Consider the following 17,502-nt stretch of genomic DNA (forward strand, 5'->3'; position numbering starts at 1 on the left):
CTTTATTTCCCCAGACAGTTCTGTAATTGTCATTCCCAAAATGCTCTTTGATTACTGCTACCGTGTCGGGCAGCTATGTGCTATTGACTCCATGTCAGGAATCATTTGGCTCATTTACTCTGCAAAACAATACAATCCCAAATTCCAGAGCATATTGTCTGCCTGTTGTTTTTGAAAGCATGAAGCATATCTATCTTTGTTCTGATTCGATTGTGGTAATACGATAGAACGATGAAAGCTGATATCCATTTTAAAATCTGTGTTTGAACATTATCTTTGTTATCAGGAGCGAGATTCAGCTCATGTGATTGGTTCTGTGTGAGACTTGAATGACGTGTTATCTCTGCTCTGTTAGACCTATTTCACTGCCATTTGCGCCACAAAGACGCCCCGATCAATACAGTACATTGTGTGTGTAATCACGTTTCTTGTAAAACATTGTCACAGCGCTTAAAAAGAGCTTTCCAAATGTGGCAAATGACCTCCTTAAGATTCTGCCAATACTCACTATGCACTTGTTAAGTGTAAATCTTTGATTTCCAACTTTGTTTTCTGCCGTTTTGTTTTCTGTTATTGTGTGATTAGACCCTTATTGCAGGGTTTTTCACAGATGTTGCTGGGATGCATGCCAGCATTTCTCATCGTCCACAAGCGTGTCGCAGGTTATCCTTGTTTATGAATGAGGGCGGACATGCAGTAGTTCAATCAATGCCTCTTACGTCTGGGGCTAATTTCTTTCTCCTCCACCTCCTCCTCTTCAGCCTCCTGCGGGTTTTCTCCTCTTCCTCCTCCTGCCTGTGCAGGATAACAGTGGCTTTGCTAATACACACACAGAGTAATCCAGCTATTGGCCATACTTCGGTGTCGGTCTTATTTGGATTATGCTGTTTACACGTATCTTTGATACTATGTAGAGTCTCACCGTCGCTAAAAATATACCAATTATTGCCGTCCATCCTTCCCTATTTGAATGTGTAGTGGTAACCTATAACAAATAAGTAGAAGAAAATAGAGACTTACACTGTAATCTGTCCAGAGTTATTTTTTCATAATAGTCGACTACATTTTCTAAATTGTCAGTGATGTTGTCAATAAAGGCACAAGATTCCAACTTTCTTAATTAGCTATAATGTGTGTGAAGCTTCACCTTGATTAAGGTCATCTTGAAGCTTCAGATTTAACTCTGAAGGTAAAGCTACACAAGCTAAGCATGTTTGATGCAGTAATTGCCCTGTCTGCCAGAAATTTACATTAATTTGCAGCAGAATAAATATTACAAATACCTATGACATTTTTTTTTAACATAATGAATAAGGCATAAGGAAACGTTTTAATGAATGTATCCACAAGTTCTAAAATGTTCTTACAGAAAATCACATTCACTGGTGATGTAGTTTTCGGTTACTTTCAGTTTGCTCTTGCAACATGTGAGGAAGCCTGCCTGGTGTGGCTGGGAAAGTGGTAGGAGGCAGATTCAAGAACATTTGTACAGAAAAACAAACAGTTAACTTGGCTAACTGAATAAAAAACTGATACTAAAGATAAGTTAGCTTAACATAACATCCTGTGCACACAACTACACACTGATGTCTATCCCCTGTAACAGCCAGATGTATTTCAGCATCAGCGCTGACGTCATCCAGTGTCATCCTTTAGACTCTGGAACACATGGTGGGTAAATAAGAAAGCAAGATAATAATGAACTAATGAAATGCAGAACTGAATTACAAACAAACCCGGGATAGTGTCTTCAGTCACAGTTCATGATGGAACTGTGGAATTCTGTGTGGTGCAAAAAGTAAGACTTTGCTCGATTCAAATGACGTTTCCAATGAACATAATCCAGCCAGCAATTACAGTACATTTCCACCAAAACATATTTAGCAAATCTGTATTGCCTAATTTCACATGCCAAAAGGCAAATGTTGTGCAACGATAAGTCCATGTGACACTTTTCCAGAAAGGAGTCAAACAGCTGTTACTACAGATTGATGAAGCCAACAAAGACTCCATGTCTGAAAAGGGGTAAAAGCAATTGTTACTATTTTTGACAGTAAAAAGTAAAACTTGAGTTTACTTGAAAAATATGCTGCAGTAACAACCGGTAAAGGAAAATAAACACCAAAGAATGTGTCAGTTCTATAACGTAATCATGTCAAACACGGGTCCATTTTGTTTAAATGGAGTTCCTATAAATCGGTCACTGCTGAATTAGGCTTGTAACTGGGAGCGATGCACACTGTTTAACATTCATTAGCTTAATTCATCTAGAGCTTACTTGGGATCTTGGTAACCTCAGACTGCATTTGTGTTAATTTATTCACTTTGAGTGTAACTCCATTAATTCTGTGTGCGTGTGCGTGTGTGTGCGTGCATACACGTGCGTGTGTGCATGCATACACGAGTGTGTGCGTGCGCACGTTTATATTTGTTGCCAGGGCGCCAGTCCCTTTGGAAAGAGCAGTGAAGCATTTTATTCCAGGAGGGGGCAATGCTCTGACCCCAGAGGGGAGCCGAGGCAGTGCCGGGTCAATCGAGATGTACCACCTCAGCTGCACAATCTGACAGACATAATGAAGCTATTTGTAATGGTATTCTCTCCCTTCAGCTACGGCCCTGTTATCAGTGGGCAAGCAAGCTCGCTGCAGCAGGGCTGAGGCCAGCTCATCAGTACACCGCTCTGCGTCTTCTGGGCGCCGAACAAATGATCACATTAGGCTGACCGGATTGTGGCTGCAAGACTGTTTGTTACAATACCAGATAGATTATTTGTAAAGAACATTGCTGTCAGTGGTATAATCAATCAAGTGGTAAATGACACCATATGGGGATGTCATTCAAAGGGATATTTAGCCATCTGGGGTAAAAAGCTTTGCTTTCTTGCGTAGAGTTAAAGGTGCAGTGTGTAGGATTAGTCGTCATCTAGCAAGGAGGTTACAGAATGCAACAAACTGATACTTCTCCCGTGTGCCAAGCATGTAGGAGGACTACGGTGGCAGACACTAGAATGTGAAAATGCGAATGGCCCGATCTAGAGCCAGAGTTTGGCTTGACAGTTCTGTGTTAAACCTGCCAGCTCTGTGAAGAGGATCAGCTCATTCTAAGGTAAAGAAAATACAACGATTCTTGATTTCAGGTGATCATACACTAAAGATAACAGACCTATTAATATGAGATGAATGAAAAGTCTCACGTACATTCAGTAAATATGAAGACACAGTGAGCAGCTGATTAGCTTAGTGCAAATACTGGAAATGGGAAAACATTTGGTATGGTAGCACACAAGTAATATTGGGTTTGTCTGTTAAACATTTGAAGCCAAATAGACCGTTTATTACGTCATTATTGTTACGACCACAACAAGCTATGAAATGTTCCTGTTGTCTGTTTTCATCACCACTGACCGGGTTTATAGTTGTGTGTTCAGGCCTTCGTAACTTAAAATTAACGTCGCTCTATATACCACCTCACTTGCTCTGACCGAATACAAAAATGTCGACGTTCAGCGTAAACGTGGTTTGCAGAAACATTGTTGGTTTTCTCCAACACATTTATCATGCCGGGAGATTGTTGAAAGTGAAGAAATAATCTGCTTTTCAGTAACACATATCAAAGTCAACTCCACTGAAAACCTTCTCACTGCAATCACCACTCTGTCAGTAAATAAAATAACTTAAATATGGTGCTAGCATGTTAGTTGTCCCCTATTCAACAGTGAGAAAGCTTATGATATGGCCATAATGTAATTATTAGATCAAATTTAAAGTCTAAGTGCTTTGCTGCTTTGAAAAGCATGTTTTATCTCTCAAGAACACGATTCAATATTTAATAGCTTTGAATACTCTGAGATGCTTAGGAAGTATTAATTCACATCAACAACCCCCCTAACCCCTTACAGTTTGAGATTTGAATGTTTGTGTGTTTCCAATATTCAGTTATTTTTTTCTGTGAGGTCCTTGCCCACCTTCATGAGGCTGTGCACATCTTTGAGATTAATTGCAGTTCCCAAACCGCCAGCCGAGGAACCACTTTTTAATCACCCAGATAGCGCCGTGAGATTCTTCCGGGCTTTGCACAGATTAAGAGGACATTACCTCGAAATGAGGGAGAGAAAATACGGGTTTTTAAATACTCACTGGAGAGCCTCAGTTTTATGGTCTTTTATTTTGGCAATTTAACTTTTGCCTATATTTGTCCACGGACAGGCTTCGCATACTTTCATATACAGGCTCTTACCCACACTGACACCTCCGCTCCAGAGAAGATGCACTTGTGCTTTAGAGGTTACCTGCCCTGCTTAAAGGAGTTGCTGAGACAGGAGAGTGTCACAGTAGAAAAGCTGCACTCTCTGGGCCTTCATCTCATGCGGTTGAGAACTCGCAGTAATGCGCCACAGCTGGAGTACAGTAAGATGTTTTTGATCTTCACACTGACAAATTCACTGAGACACTTATTTTGCCGCATCGATTTGTTTTTGTTGAAGACTGTTCAATTTAGGATGCATTTCTGTCATGCACTGATGGTGAAGTTTTTTTTCGATTGTAACTTCAGGTCTTTCCTATCAATGTCAGTGGGTGTTGGCGGCAGAAATGATGCCCGCCTCTCTCTCTCTCTCTCTCTCTCTCTCACTCTTATTCACTTCTCTTTGCTTCTCGCGGTCTCTCCTCTCTTTTTTCGGTCTGTTGTTTGTCAGCGTTGATGCATGTTTGTCATATGATGCCTATCGCCGCAGCAGCAGCCAGTTTTCCATCTGGCCCGATAAAGCTGCAAACACCAGCCAGAGAGCACAACAAAGGAAGGATGCAAATCCTTACAAAAGACATTTTTTTGGATGGATCCCTCTGACTCTGGTAAACACTATCGACAATAGCCTTTTTGTAAACAAAATGGCCGGTTGTAGCTTTTCAACAGAACAGAGTGATGCTTTCTTCCAGAATAGTTAATCATTCAGTTGGGTAAACAAGGATTTAATTGTTTCTGTGTGTAAAGCGCTGACACTTGATGTTAAATTATAGCTATAAAACTCTGGGCAACACTGAGGTTCATCTCACTGCCAAGCTGGCATAGACTGTGGGACCTATTCAATTCAAATCTAGACTGGATGGAGGTAAGGCATGGCCAAATTAATTTGAGACTTCTCAAAAGGGAAGAGCATACCACTTATATTGGTTTTAATCGTATTATTTTAACTGGAGGTTTATGATTTCATCTCAGAAATGAGAAAAACCTGTGCTATAATAGACATTTTTATTCTTGAAAAGCTCACACATCACCTTTATTTGACAGCAGTGACATTGAGATTCAGTGGGTTAGATTGATTGGAGGTATGACCCTGCAAACACATTCAAAGTTAAAAAGGGAGTAGATGCAGGATATGGTCTGAGACTTTTTCATCAATAATGGAAAGAGCAGAGCAGAGCAGGCAGGACTGTGCTGAGCAGTGATGGATTGTGGCTCCCTGTCTTGCAGAGTGACTGCTCAGAGACAGCGTGTGTTACCCTTCCATCAGCCCCGCGCTTTCTCATTGGCCTTCCTACTTCCTGCCATGGCCCCAGCATGCACATTGAGAGAAAATAGCGATACAATATATATGAGAAAGTCTTGACTGGTTTTCCACAGTTTTCCTCCCCTCCATCACCTTCCACCTCCGTGGAGTGTGCATAACAACATAACGATAAGCACAGACGAGGCAGGCTGAAGTTGGGGTAGTCGTCACAAATGCTTTATGAAGCACATCTCAACGAGCCTTCAGAGCTCATGTTGTAGACAGAAATGTTGGGTGAAATTGGGGAAAGTAACACACCGGTACTGTTGAGGAAACCTATTGAGTATTTCCATTTACTGCCCCTTTGTCTGGAAGCTATTGTTGTTGTTGTTGCTTTGTTGAGCAAAGATTCGACAAAAATCCCTTTTTCTTCTTTTGTATCGGATTAATCACTCTCTTAGATGAGAGGATTGATATTTAAAGTAAATCTAAAACTACAGCCAGTTAGCTTAGTTTAGGATAAAGATTAGAAACGATCTCCAAATCGTCCAAAAGTAAAAACCAGCCTACCAGCCTACAGCTAAAATTCACTCAATAACATGTTTTATCTTGTTCGTTTGAGCCATTCAAAGAAAAGTGTGAAATTGCAAAAACATTAATGTGCCAGTCAGTGGTGGACTCAGGCTGTCTGCAGGTCAGGGGCGAAAAAATGAAAAGGGCACGAGTTGCATGCTGTGGGAAACCAGCACGCAGAAAGATTTCTAGCATCTAGGGCAGCCTTTATGGCACAGCAGCTTGTTTTCTACACTGGAAGGATACCTTAGATGGTTATCATGAAGAAGAAGACACTTCTGCTATGCTTTTTGGACTAAGTTAAGCTAACCGACCACCAGTGGTAGCTTCCTACTTAATGTACAGACATAGAGTGGTATCTTCTTATTGAACTCTCTGCAGGAAAGCGATGACACATATTTCCAAACATGTCAGACTGTTCATTTATTAAGAATTTTTAATGCAAGACTTTTACTTCTAATGGTCTATTTTTACGTTGTTGAATTGATACTTTCACTTGAGTAATAGAAGTAGAGAGAGCACAACTGTTATTTCAGCAGGTCTTCATATAGGCCACCGCACAGCATGTGGTAATTGTGGTACCGACTATATTAAAATAATCCAAAATGAAATCTGTCATGGTGCCCATTTCCTTTTGAACTCTTCCTTGAGTCCACTTTCATATTTGCATTGCAATACCTCCCCGAGAATATGCAGAAGTTAAATAATTGAAACAATTGTGTATTTACGTCTGGAAGTGTCGCGAGAGGACATGTGGCCTAGCGGTGTAATCATATGTCCCCAATAGAATAGACAAGGGCCTCATGTGAGAGGCCGGAGCCGTTTCTTTGGTGTGTTCTTCTAGTCTCCAGTGGCCAGTTTCTCTCCAGTTGAGCCACCTTTCCGTTCCAAATTCAGGAAACTGGGCCTTATACTCTGGTTTCCAAAAAAAGCCCCTTTAGTTTACCAGAAATGTGGTAGTGGCCAATTACAGTTGGCTGAATTCCCTTCCTGCCCCGAGGGAAAGTGCAGTCGTTTTAAGAGCCAAACCGTCACTCAGTCACTGTTGGAGGCTTCAGCTGATTAGTAATTGAGTTCTCAGTCCAGAGCTTTCTGAAGTTTGTTAGATGTAGATGTTATATTTTGAGATGCAATAACCACTTCCTTTTTTGGAGCAGAAGTTAATTATTGAGGCTGACTTCATGACGGGAGATGTAACTGTCAGTGTCCAGACTAGTGATGACCTTCATGCTGGAGGTCCACTCCACACACACACACACACACACACACACACACACACACACACACACACACAGTTTCAAGCCTCACTTCGCATGAATGGCTGTTTTGTTGTTGTGTTTTTGCGCCAGTTAACTGCAATTAGATTTAGGATTGTCAACAATTAATCAGTTGTTCTCCCCTGGAGTTTTCATCCGCTCGTTACTGGTCACAATATGTCCTTCTTAATTACACAGTAATGGGCATAAACAAAGTGTTTATTGTTGTGTAATGAACTGTGGCTTATTGCGAAAAAAACAAAACAAGAGAGGAAGACAAAGTGGAAAGCATCTCGGTCACCTTTAATTCAGAGTTGTTAGCAGGGATGTAGTGCGTGCGTCACTTAACGATTTTCAGCCTTTTTCACTTGCAGAATATCTTTTATCAAACATTTTAGACTTAGATAAATGTGAATAGCATAAAGCTTCTGTATATATGATTTTAATTGAGGGTCCATTAAGGGAATTGTCCGTAAATTAATGCTTCTCTGACAGTGTAATCAATTTCTGTCCATATCAGTGTTTGCATTATGATTTCTTCAGTTCATGGTTTAACATTTTTTACATATATATTCAGTAATAGGAGTTTAACTTGCTTGCGTGACGGTGCTTCTCCTCACCTCCGCTGCAAATAGAGGCAGCTGATAACATCCCAGAACAATGTTTGATCTCCTCACGGCTTTGACATCTGCAACACACACACACACAGACACACACACAGACACACACACACACACAATCTCCCCGTCCCTCTTTCCCACTTCACATTCTCTGATATCCCAGATAAAGTCTTCCGCTGTCTTTGTGGATACCGATGAGAGCCGAGGGTTTCGTCAGGCTGCGGTGGAACCTATTACATAATTGACGAGTGCAGGGTTGATGCTGCCCGTCATGCGCAAATCCCAGCATGGATCTTTTATTCAAAGCAACAGTGTGTAAAAAAAACTCCCTCCTCCTTAGCCAGTCTCTGTTGTTCATTCAGGGAGACTGATCCTCCATATGTTTCATACGATGCTGAGGGTGATGGGGTTGAATCCACAATCACCAGCCCTGGGTTGGACCTGCACACACACTAAAATCTACACTCTCAGCTTTAATCAATCATCACCTGAATCTTATCGTTCAATCCTTCTAAAACCGAGATTATTCGATATGTCAAAGTGTTATCATTTAAGGGATTTACGTTACCTACCATTCATCAAGCTGTGACAGGATTTGTTTTGGGTTGGTGCTATTAATCATTTTGAAGGAAGAGGTGTCAGCTTTTTTTTCCACCAAGATTGGATGACTTCCTTTGTAAGCTACTTTCAACGGCAGAACATTATGTTCGTTACGTGGAAAATGATGACTGATTTCCTGACTTTGCAGACCGTAAACAGCGGAGAGCAGAGAAGCAGAGACTCGCAGAGCAACACATTTCTTACGACATCAATGTAAACCTGCAGTGGATACGCCACAAGTTACCTGGCATGTTTTTGTCCCTCAGCTGACGGAGTTACATCTGTGCGTTAGAGGGGACATGAGTGAGCTCAAGCAGCAAACTGAGACGGTTCAGGTGTAACAGATTTCTCACTGCGCCAGAGGTCTTATTAACCCCTCTGCTCTGATCGAGGCGTCAGCCCCTGCTGAGATGAGAGGCAGAGAGGTGGCTCTCTATACAGCAGGTTGTTGGTTATTACTGCTGTCTTAGGTGACAACCTGACACCATGGAGGTGGGCTGGAATGAATTGCTTCCGTCTATGTTGTCATCAGCAATGCCGATCAAACACCTTGCTGTTTCTAGTAAAAATCAATGAATGACACACTGATACTCTACCTACAGGACAAACACCTAGCGCTGATGCACAACATAGCAATATTTAAAACAAAATTGCATGAAAAACAAAATACCAAGCAGCAACGCACATAATCTCCAATCAAACATTTGCAGGTTTTCGGTTGACCAACACATTTGTTCGGATGTGCATTGTTCACCTTCATCGTCTGATGAGGCTTCAAAGTGACGGATCTATTTTTGTAATCTGACCTTTCTGGTTTGTATTTCATTGTCTCATTGGTAATTGTAGCAGCACTGTAAATTACAATTAATGGTGAGATTGCAGATGGTTAATGGATGTCTCACATCACATGCAATTGACTTTGTAGCAAAATAATACAAACATTTATCTCACTTCATCAGTTAATCCTCAGGTGGTTTAGCCAAAGAAACACCACAAGTTGTTAAGAGCTAAATTTCAATGTTGAATAGCAAAGAAGGAAGCTTGAAAACAATGTCACTGTTTTTCGCTGTTCATGCATGATCATGGTAATAATGATCTTGGAAAGTTAGCCGGCTAGTTTACCTGAATAACTGCAGGCTGGTCTGCCACTATAGCTTCACATCATTCTCTGTTGTTAATTAAGTCAAAATGAATTGCGCCAGTCTATCTATAACAAGTTCAAATGACTTCACTTCTGTAACACATTCAGACTACTGACTTCAGTTGAACAATTTAACAAGCTAATGGCTTTCTGCAGGCAGTTTCAAACCATTGTGGTGAGCCTAATCGAGGCTGTATGCACCATTGTGGGATATGATTCTACTCTAAACAGAGGAGTGTATTTTGTCTCCCAGCATCTCAAAAGACTTTGGTATGAATAATATCAATATTTTTCTTTCTCTGGAGAATCTATTATCAAATCCAGTCACAAGGTTGAGGAGTGCTGTGGGGCAGGATGCTTCCCCATGTTGGGTTTATGATGTGCGAGTCATCATTAGGTGATGAAACCAAGGTCGTGGCTTGCGGATTGCATTACTGATCACAGTCTGCCTGTAATGAATCTGTGACAAATTCAACTTTCAAAGCAAGCCGCTTGAATATGTAAGAAATCCTACTCTGCACAGTCCAAAGAACAAACAGGCCAATCAATGTCTCATCCTTCCCCCTTGTGCCCTTCAAACTTCTCAGTGATCTCTGTTACTTTGTTTTGGCAGGAAATCGTTCTCTCTTTGCCAGGCCATTTCTTTCAATCACACTTTCTTTATTAACATCTTGAGAGGTGGAACATTCTGATGGGGCGAGATGCCTTCTTTCTGCCTGCAATGAAAGAAGCGTGAAACAAGGTCGGCTCTCTGGGATCAGTGGTAAAAACTGAACTATACTTGTTTTTTGGGTGACGCACGCCTGCCTGTTTGTCTGGACTAATGATGATGGACTGTAATTTTTCTCTTGGAATACACAATTAACTATTGCTCTCTGCAAACACAGCCTGCACACACAGGAAGAGCATTTGCAGTACAATGTGTCTTAGCTCTGCTTTCAGCTGCGCAATTACCTGGAAATACAGAGCCGTCAGGGGATTCTGTCGGAGCACAGAGTGCTCCAAACCAGCTGCAATAGGTTGCAACTTTCTCTGTTTTTATTAGACTGCATACTGGGGAGAGCCAGGTGAGAAAAGCAAAGCAAAAGAAGAGAGAGAATGGATGACATTGAATATGAGTCATGTGTTAACCTGAGGCACAACAGTACTATACGCTGTTTCACAGTGGGGCTTCCTTGTGGCTCAGTAGGCTAGTATACATGCTAAAGATGCTTTCATCACCTCTGTTCAATTGTTTTTTGGTGCACAACTCTGAATGCCTTTTGTTCAATTGTTTTTTGGTGCACAACTCTGAATACCTTTTTTTGGAATTCATTAAGACAGAGTACCACTTTTATATTTTTTTCTTTTATCCTGTCAACCAACAGTCAACGGTGGTTTCTGTTATAGGAATAGTTTTGGGGAAATGTTCCTATAATATTTCATCATAGTCATTTTGGAAAGCCATGTCAAACAACCGGCTTTGTCATTTTGCTTGGAGAACTTGCTGGAGATTGATCCTCACGCGCAGTAGTATAACATAGTTAATGCGTCCACTTACATTTTATTTCCACATTCAGATTTAGCATTACATTTACATAGTTACCTCAACAATTATTCAGGTTGCTCACTGCAGCCACAGATAACCTGCATCAACCCTGTCTCTTCTGTTCCCATACAACTAAAATACATTCTCAATTACGTTTTTTGTGGGAAAAATATATATTTTCTCCCGGATGGAAAGTGCATTGTTAAAATCATTGTGAATTGAAACAAAACAAAACAAAACTACTTGGTTATGTTGATGCAACAAAATGACTTAGTAACGTAACATTAAAATAAGTCAACATTGACATATGTTTTTACATGGGACATGACCAGCTGCCTTCTGGGTGACAGTAGTGTTTCACCCCTAGGTGGACTTTAATTAGAAATACATTTGTATAGGAATAATTTTTTTAAATTTAACTTATTATACTATATTGATCCCTTTAAAGGGGAAATTTGTCTCTGCATTTGACCCATCCCTGTATATAGGGAGCAGTGGGCTGCCAATGACAGGCACCCCGGGAGCCTGGGATTGCTCAGGTACACTTCGACACGTCCCAGTCGAGGATTGAACCGTTGACCTTCCGGCTCCCAGACAACCCTCTTAACCCAGTGAGCCATGGTCGCCCCAAATATGTACATGTACAGTATTTGTGTACTACCTAACCTCAATCAACACCCCTCACTCACCCATTAACTGGATCTCACACACACACACACACACACACACACACACACACACACACACACACACACACACACACTTCCGTTTCTCACTTTTATACTCTTCAGTCTAAACCTGTGTTATTATCCTCAGTTTGTCTTTGTCTTACTTTGTATAATTTCTTGGGTCGTACATGTGTTCATGTACTTTTTTTTAACACTCACTTTTCTACACAATAAAAAAAAAAGCAACATATTTGTGATACTTCAAAAACAAATGTAAGCTTGGAGAAAATATATTGTATACACATAGAATGTAGAAAAAGACATCTCTATGCATGCAGGGACGCTCATGAGCAATGTCTGCTTATCCAGTCGGTCATTTATATGTGACTGAGGTTCTTCTATGTGAGTGTGCAGAGGCACTGACAGCTGAAGAAAGACCTTCATCAGTGTAGCAGACAGTCAGTCAGCGAGCAAACCCTCACTCTGCATTCATTATTAATCACAGAATTACACGGGGATGCTCTCCAAACGATGTGGGTCGTTGGGGGACAAGTCTTCATAGAATATGCAATTGTCTGCATAATGCCCAGCAGGTGAGGTATGAGGCGCTGATATGAAACGCAAATATTGCACGAAGGCTCTGCAGTTATTACTGTCAAATGACAACGGCGGTATCAGGGGCAGTGGTGAAAAATGTCAACACAGAACCAAGAGCAGAAAAAAAGAATCTGCCTGGGTGCTGTGTAAATAAATCTGATTGGATGTGGGTATTGGGAGTATGACATTCTGTCAGCTTGAGGCATGGCCACTGATTCTTTTCCATGTCTTCATTTACCCACGGAAATGCTATGTTGAACATTCACACCAATGTCTTGTTATCCACATTTTAGTCCACAGAGCTGCACAGCACAGGTCCCTGAAGCAATATGACTTCCAATATTTGAGCAATGTGTCAGCACTGTGTCAGATTTGGCCATTTACTGACACCTCTTGAGCCACAGGAACCCTCGACTGTCGCCCACAATAATCACAGACTCCCACTTCTGACCTCTGATCAGCTCCACAGGACCAGGAAGGTAAAATGGCAGTAGATGAGGGTGGCAGGAGCATCATTCATTCATCTCTTGACAATCAATCTCACCGTTCCAAAACCAGCTTCTTGTCCTGCTGTCCTGTCGAACCAAAGCAAAAACCACAAGAGCCAACTCGAGAGCATCGCATCGCATCACATTAGAGAATGAAATGTGTAATAATCAAGCCGCTGCTGTAAACTGTGACTGTGTGTCGAGATAATCCCCATTCAGGAGCGATGTCAAGTCTTGTCCAAAACCAGAGAGGGAGAGAGACAAGGTGATAACTAATGCAGCCAGGCTTAGCTTCACCTTTGATGTTTGTAGCAGAAATCCAAGGTGCTCAGAGCCTATCTGTCCTTGAAGTAAACACACCCAGGAATCCCTGGAGAGGGAGAAATATTCTAATCCGAGAGCCAGTTTAAACCCAGAGAGGAAAGTTGACTTTGTATTGATTTTTTTTTTTTTTTTTTCGAACTCACTGTGGGTGTCTTCTGATCACAGTTAATGAAACATTACATGGTTTCACTCCTCCTCTGATGCATATTTGGCCTGAAGTTAGAGCTGCATCTGGAGATACTTATCCTGTGGAGAGCTGACTATACACTAAAAGTTAAAGCAGTAGTTCATGTTTCTGATCTAAAGCAGACATTCATCCAGTTCAAACTCAGTGGGCATTTGATTCGTCAGGCTTCACAAGGATGGTGTCTTAGTTTATGTTAAGGAAAAACGATGTAAATATGAATGTAAAAAAGAAATAAGATTGTTAGAATTAACTTTTCTTCTTTTAAATTTCATCTACTCTTTAAAGTAACTTTTGCTCTTGAACATCATTATCAAGAATCCATCTGAACCCCAGTTATATCTACGCATAACAGCTAATCATTTGAAATGAACTGCTGTTGACCTCATTTTGGGAATTGTTGTTTTTTTAAATAAATATTCCACCAGAGTGTTGCTTGAAGTATGAGGCAATTTTTATGGAACAATTACATTTCATTAAACCCATATTCATGAAATGAACGTTGGCTGGTGAGGAAGCGTGTGTCAGGGTGCGTTTGATTTCATCATCAGTGACACCTTCAAGGGTGCAGTCGATCCAGCGGTTTTGCTGCCAGGCTTTTGTTTCTGCAGCCATCAAAGAGCCACCGGACAGGTTGGTGTGTATGGCAGAATGATTCAGTATGAATCATGGTATCAAAACCAATTTGTGCTGCAGTATTGGACACTGTTCTCTTTTTTTTGTGTGTGTACCTGTGATGTCTATGTTTCTGAGGTGGTGCAGTGACTAAGGTCAGGCTGACATATTGGTTTGTTGAAGGTATCGAGTAAGTGTTGCCTCATTGTTAATAATCAGATCCTGCCAGTAGCATATGCTTGTCTCAAAGATTAAGCCATGCAAGTCTAAGTACACACGGCTGGTACAGTGAAACTGCGAATGGCTCATTAAATCAGTTATGGTTCCTTTGATCGCTCTAACGTTACGACAAAAACTGATAAGTAGACTAGATCTTTACGTGAAGCTCCTAGGTGGAAATTATTCTTTTTTTGTAGCAGCAGTAATAGCTGTTGTATCTTTTGAATATAATTACATATTTATACAATTATCCTGAGTTTCCTTGGAGAATATTAGTGTCTAGAGAAATATTGACTGAATGTTTGGATTTTGGACATCAGCCAACAGCACATGAAAATGCCTGTCTGAAGAAATATACGTATATTAAGCAGGGACTTAAAGGTTGACACAGAAGTAGCTGGGGAGCCTTCACACTGAAGGCGTGTCCTGTCCATAAGGGGCTAAGAGTTCACAGATGTATTTTGGGGCTTGAACTACTTTAGCCTTTGATGTAACAAGTAACATTCAGAAATTAATTCTGAGATGAAATGAAGCCAGTAAAGGGAAGATAAAATAGAGGTGATGTGATCACACATCCTTGAGTCGTTAAGATCCCTGCTTCCATTTTAAGATCTCCTCATAACGAGAGAACTCTGGCTTAAACAAATAGGATATAAATAAAGGGAGAGATAACTTTCTCCAGATCAGCAGAAAATAGATTTAGATAAGTAAACTCAATAACTCATACGCTGAGTACGACAATGTCCCACAAATGTTTATTTACATTAAATTATGAAGTATTGACATTTTGAATGGACATGGATGTACACTGCAAAGTGACTGGTTGGCGGAGGCATACAACTTCGAGGCAGTATTTCTAGTTTGAGTGATTATTAAAGCGGGACTGTACAACTCCTGTAAACATCCCAAACTGTTGTCAGGCTTAAAAAGCACTCCCAGATATTTAACCACACGTTTAACATTTATTGACAGACTGTCACGGTTATTACGGATCAGCCGAAAGCAGTTGGGTGTGTCGAGTAAAAGGATCTCTGATTTACTGTAGTCTAGTACCAAAAGCGGTTGGACATTCAACAGTTAATGAGAGTGAGAACACTGCTATTATCGGCAGGTGTTATGAAAACATGCAGCAGGGTGTCGAAGGCATGAAAATGAAAATCACGCCTCTTGTCCACTGCAGATACTAGAAGGCGGAGTTAAATCACTGCAGACCACAACTTGCACGTGTCATGCGCAGACCTGCAATTTTTAAATGGCCAAGCTATCGTCAATAGCGGCAGCATTTTATTTGCGAAAAATGGCCCCAAAAGGAAGCATGTAAACATAAAGCAGTCTTGGACCTAAAACGGAGCCTTGTGGTACACCACAAGTGATCGGCAGGAGAGGATGAAACAACAACTATTGTATATATTATACTATATGTCTTTGTTTTACATAAGAGCCCTTTAGTAACAATGCAGTGTCATCGTGTTGGCTCAATACTTATGTCTTTGTTTTTTTGTATCCACAGATCTCCCCTGGCGGACTGAACAAACGAGTCGACTATAACCGAGCTACGCCTATCCTCAGCGTACTTGTGGTCTGACGGCACTCACCGACATCAAAGGTACACCAGCCTCTCTCTCTACACCTCTAGCCTCCTTTAATCACTTTGTTCAGCTCATCATTGCAGTAATTACATTTCCTGACAGTTTTTTTTTAAGACTTCACTTTCTCTGTCATATCTGCTCGAGAGAGCTTCACTTTACTTCGCTTCACTTTGTCGCTGAAGTGCCTTGTATGATTTTTATTTCAATACATTCAGGAGCTTTTTCCTCCAGGAAATGTGCTCTGATTTCAATAATTCTCACAGTTGAATCAGCTCAGGTAAATGTCAGTTGAAAGGCGGCCTTGGTTCTCTTCACAGTTTTTAGTATATTTTACAGCTGAACAGGAGAGGATGTTTGTTCTGGTCCAGTTTCTAAAGACAGACTCAACTGTGTAATTGCCTGTTTGCAGTCTGTCACCTGTTGAAGATACAACCTGGGCGCCTAACTGAAATTTGGATGTCTTATTTGCTGCAAAAGACTTGTTATTTTTGTTGCATGCCTTCGCTGTACTTTAAACTTGGAGACACTCTTTTGTGCCTTTTCTCTCTTTAAGAAGTAGGTCACAGAGTATACTAGAAATAGTGACTGATGTTCATGTCTATCAAAACGTTGTGCATTGCTTTTCACGTGCCTAAAGTAACGTGTGTGTTGCTTCTTTAATCATCTTCTCACAGTCAGGTACCAACTTTTATCTCGTAAATATCTAGAGGTTACTTTACTCTGAACCTTGACCTTCTTACAGTTGGCTGCTTATAATGTAGGGACTGAAGCTCATGTTATAGTCCCTGATCAAGGATTGGGTTAAAACCTCAAAATGTAATGCAATATTCAAATTTTGATTGGAAGAGAAGGCATGTAAAACAGACAGCTGTTTGCAGAAGCTTTGCACAGCCCAGTATTTTGTAGCATATTTCTGTTATGGTGAAGTATATGAGTATCTATTAGTCTTAATGGAATGTTCCATCTCTTCAAAGAGACTAACAAAGACATGTATGTGCTTGTGTGTATGTGCTTGCATATCTGTTTGTTTGTGTTTGTCAGTGTTCCTCCGCATATGATTCAAAGGATGAAATAAAATATGGAGGGTAAACAACATCTACTACATTTCTTTTCTTCTGGCTGAGAAAGTGATCAGCTATGGGCTCCACACATCACTCGCTAAGCTTTGCTTATCCTGGCATCACTCAGCAATACCCCTTTGGGAATTAACACTCACTATGATGCAACAAAGCAACAATGACTGGAATACTTAATTGGTGGGAGGTTCATTCCTGGTGACAGTGCATTTCATTTTTATGTATTGCATCTTGTTAAAACTTTAGTCACTAGTATCAGTCCAGCGCTGCTGAGAATATTAGATTTTAATTGGAAATGACAATCATCTTCCAGTAGCCATTCATTATATCATAGCCTGGCGAATATGGTGATATTAGCTTATACTCTGGGGTAAAGCTGCCACTTATGATAAATAAATTGCGCCTTGTGTTTTGTGGCATTCTTTCAAAAAGACTGCTGAAGGCTTGGCTTCGCTACAGTTATTAAAAACATTTTGAAACATCACAACACGTATGTGCAGCTGTCGTGTCTGTCATCCAGTGATGGTGTTTTTCTTTAT

The 17,502-nt window shown here is 40.7% G+C and overlaps 1 protein-coding gene across 12 annotated transcripts in view; it reads left to right on the forward strand.

The window, feature by feature from the left end:
* The window catches only part of arvcfb (ARVCF delta catenin family member b), a 201,035-nt gene that overhangs the window by 56,108 nt on the left and 127,425 nt on the right, over positions 1-17,502 (forward strand). For all 12 annotated transcript variants that reach the window (XM_031848921.1, XM_031848914.1, XM_031848910.1 and 9 more), the window contains one exon: positions 15,809-15,904. The gene's annotated coding sequence lies outside the window, so the exon portion shown is untranslated. The remainder of the gene's footprint in view (positions 1-15,808; positions 15,905-17,502) is intronic.

This window comes from Anarrhichthys ocellatus, unplaced genomic scaffold (genome assembly GCF_004355925.1).
Source record: "Anarrhichthys ocellatus isolate YVR2014 unplaced genomic scaffold, GSC_Weel_1.0 scaffold9, whole genome shotgun sequence".
In the NCBI taxonomy this organism is placed as follows: domain Eukaryota; kingdom Metazoa; phylum Chordata; class Actinopteri; order Perciformes; family Anarhichadidae; genus Anarrhichthys; species Anarrhichthys ocellatus.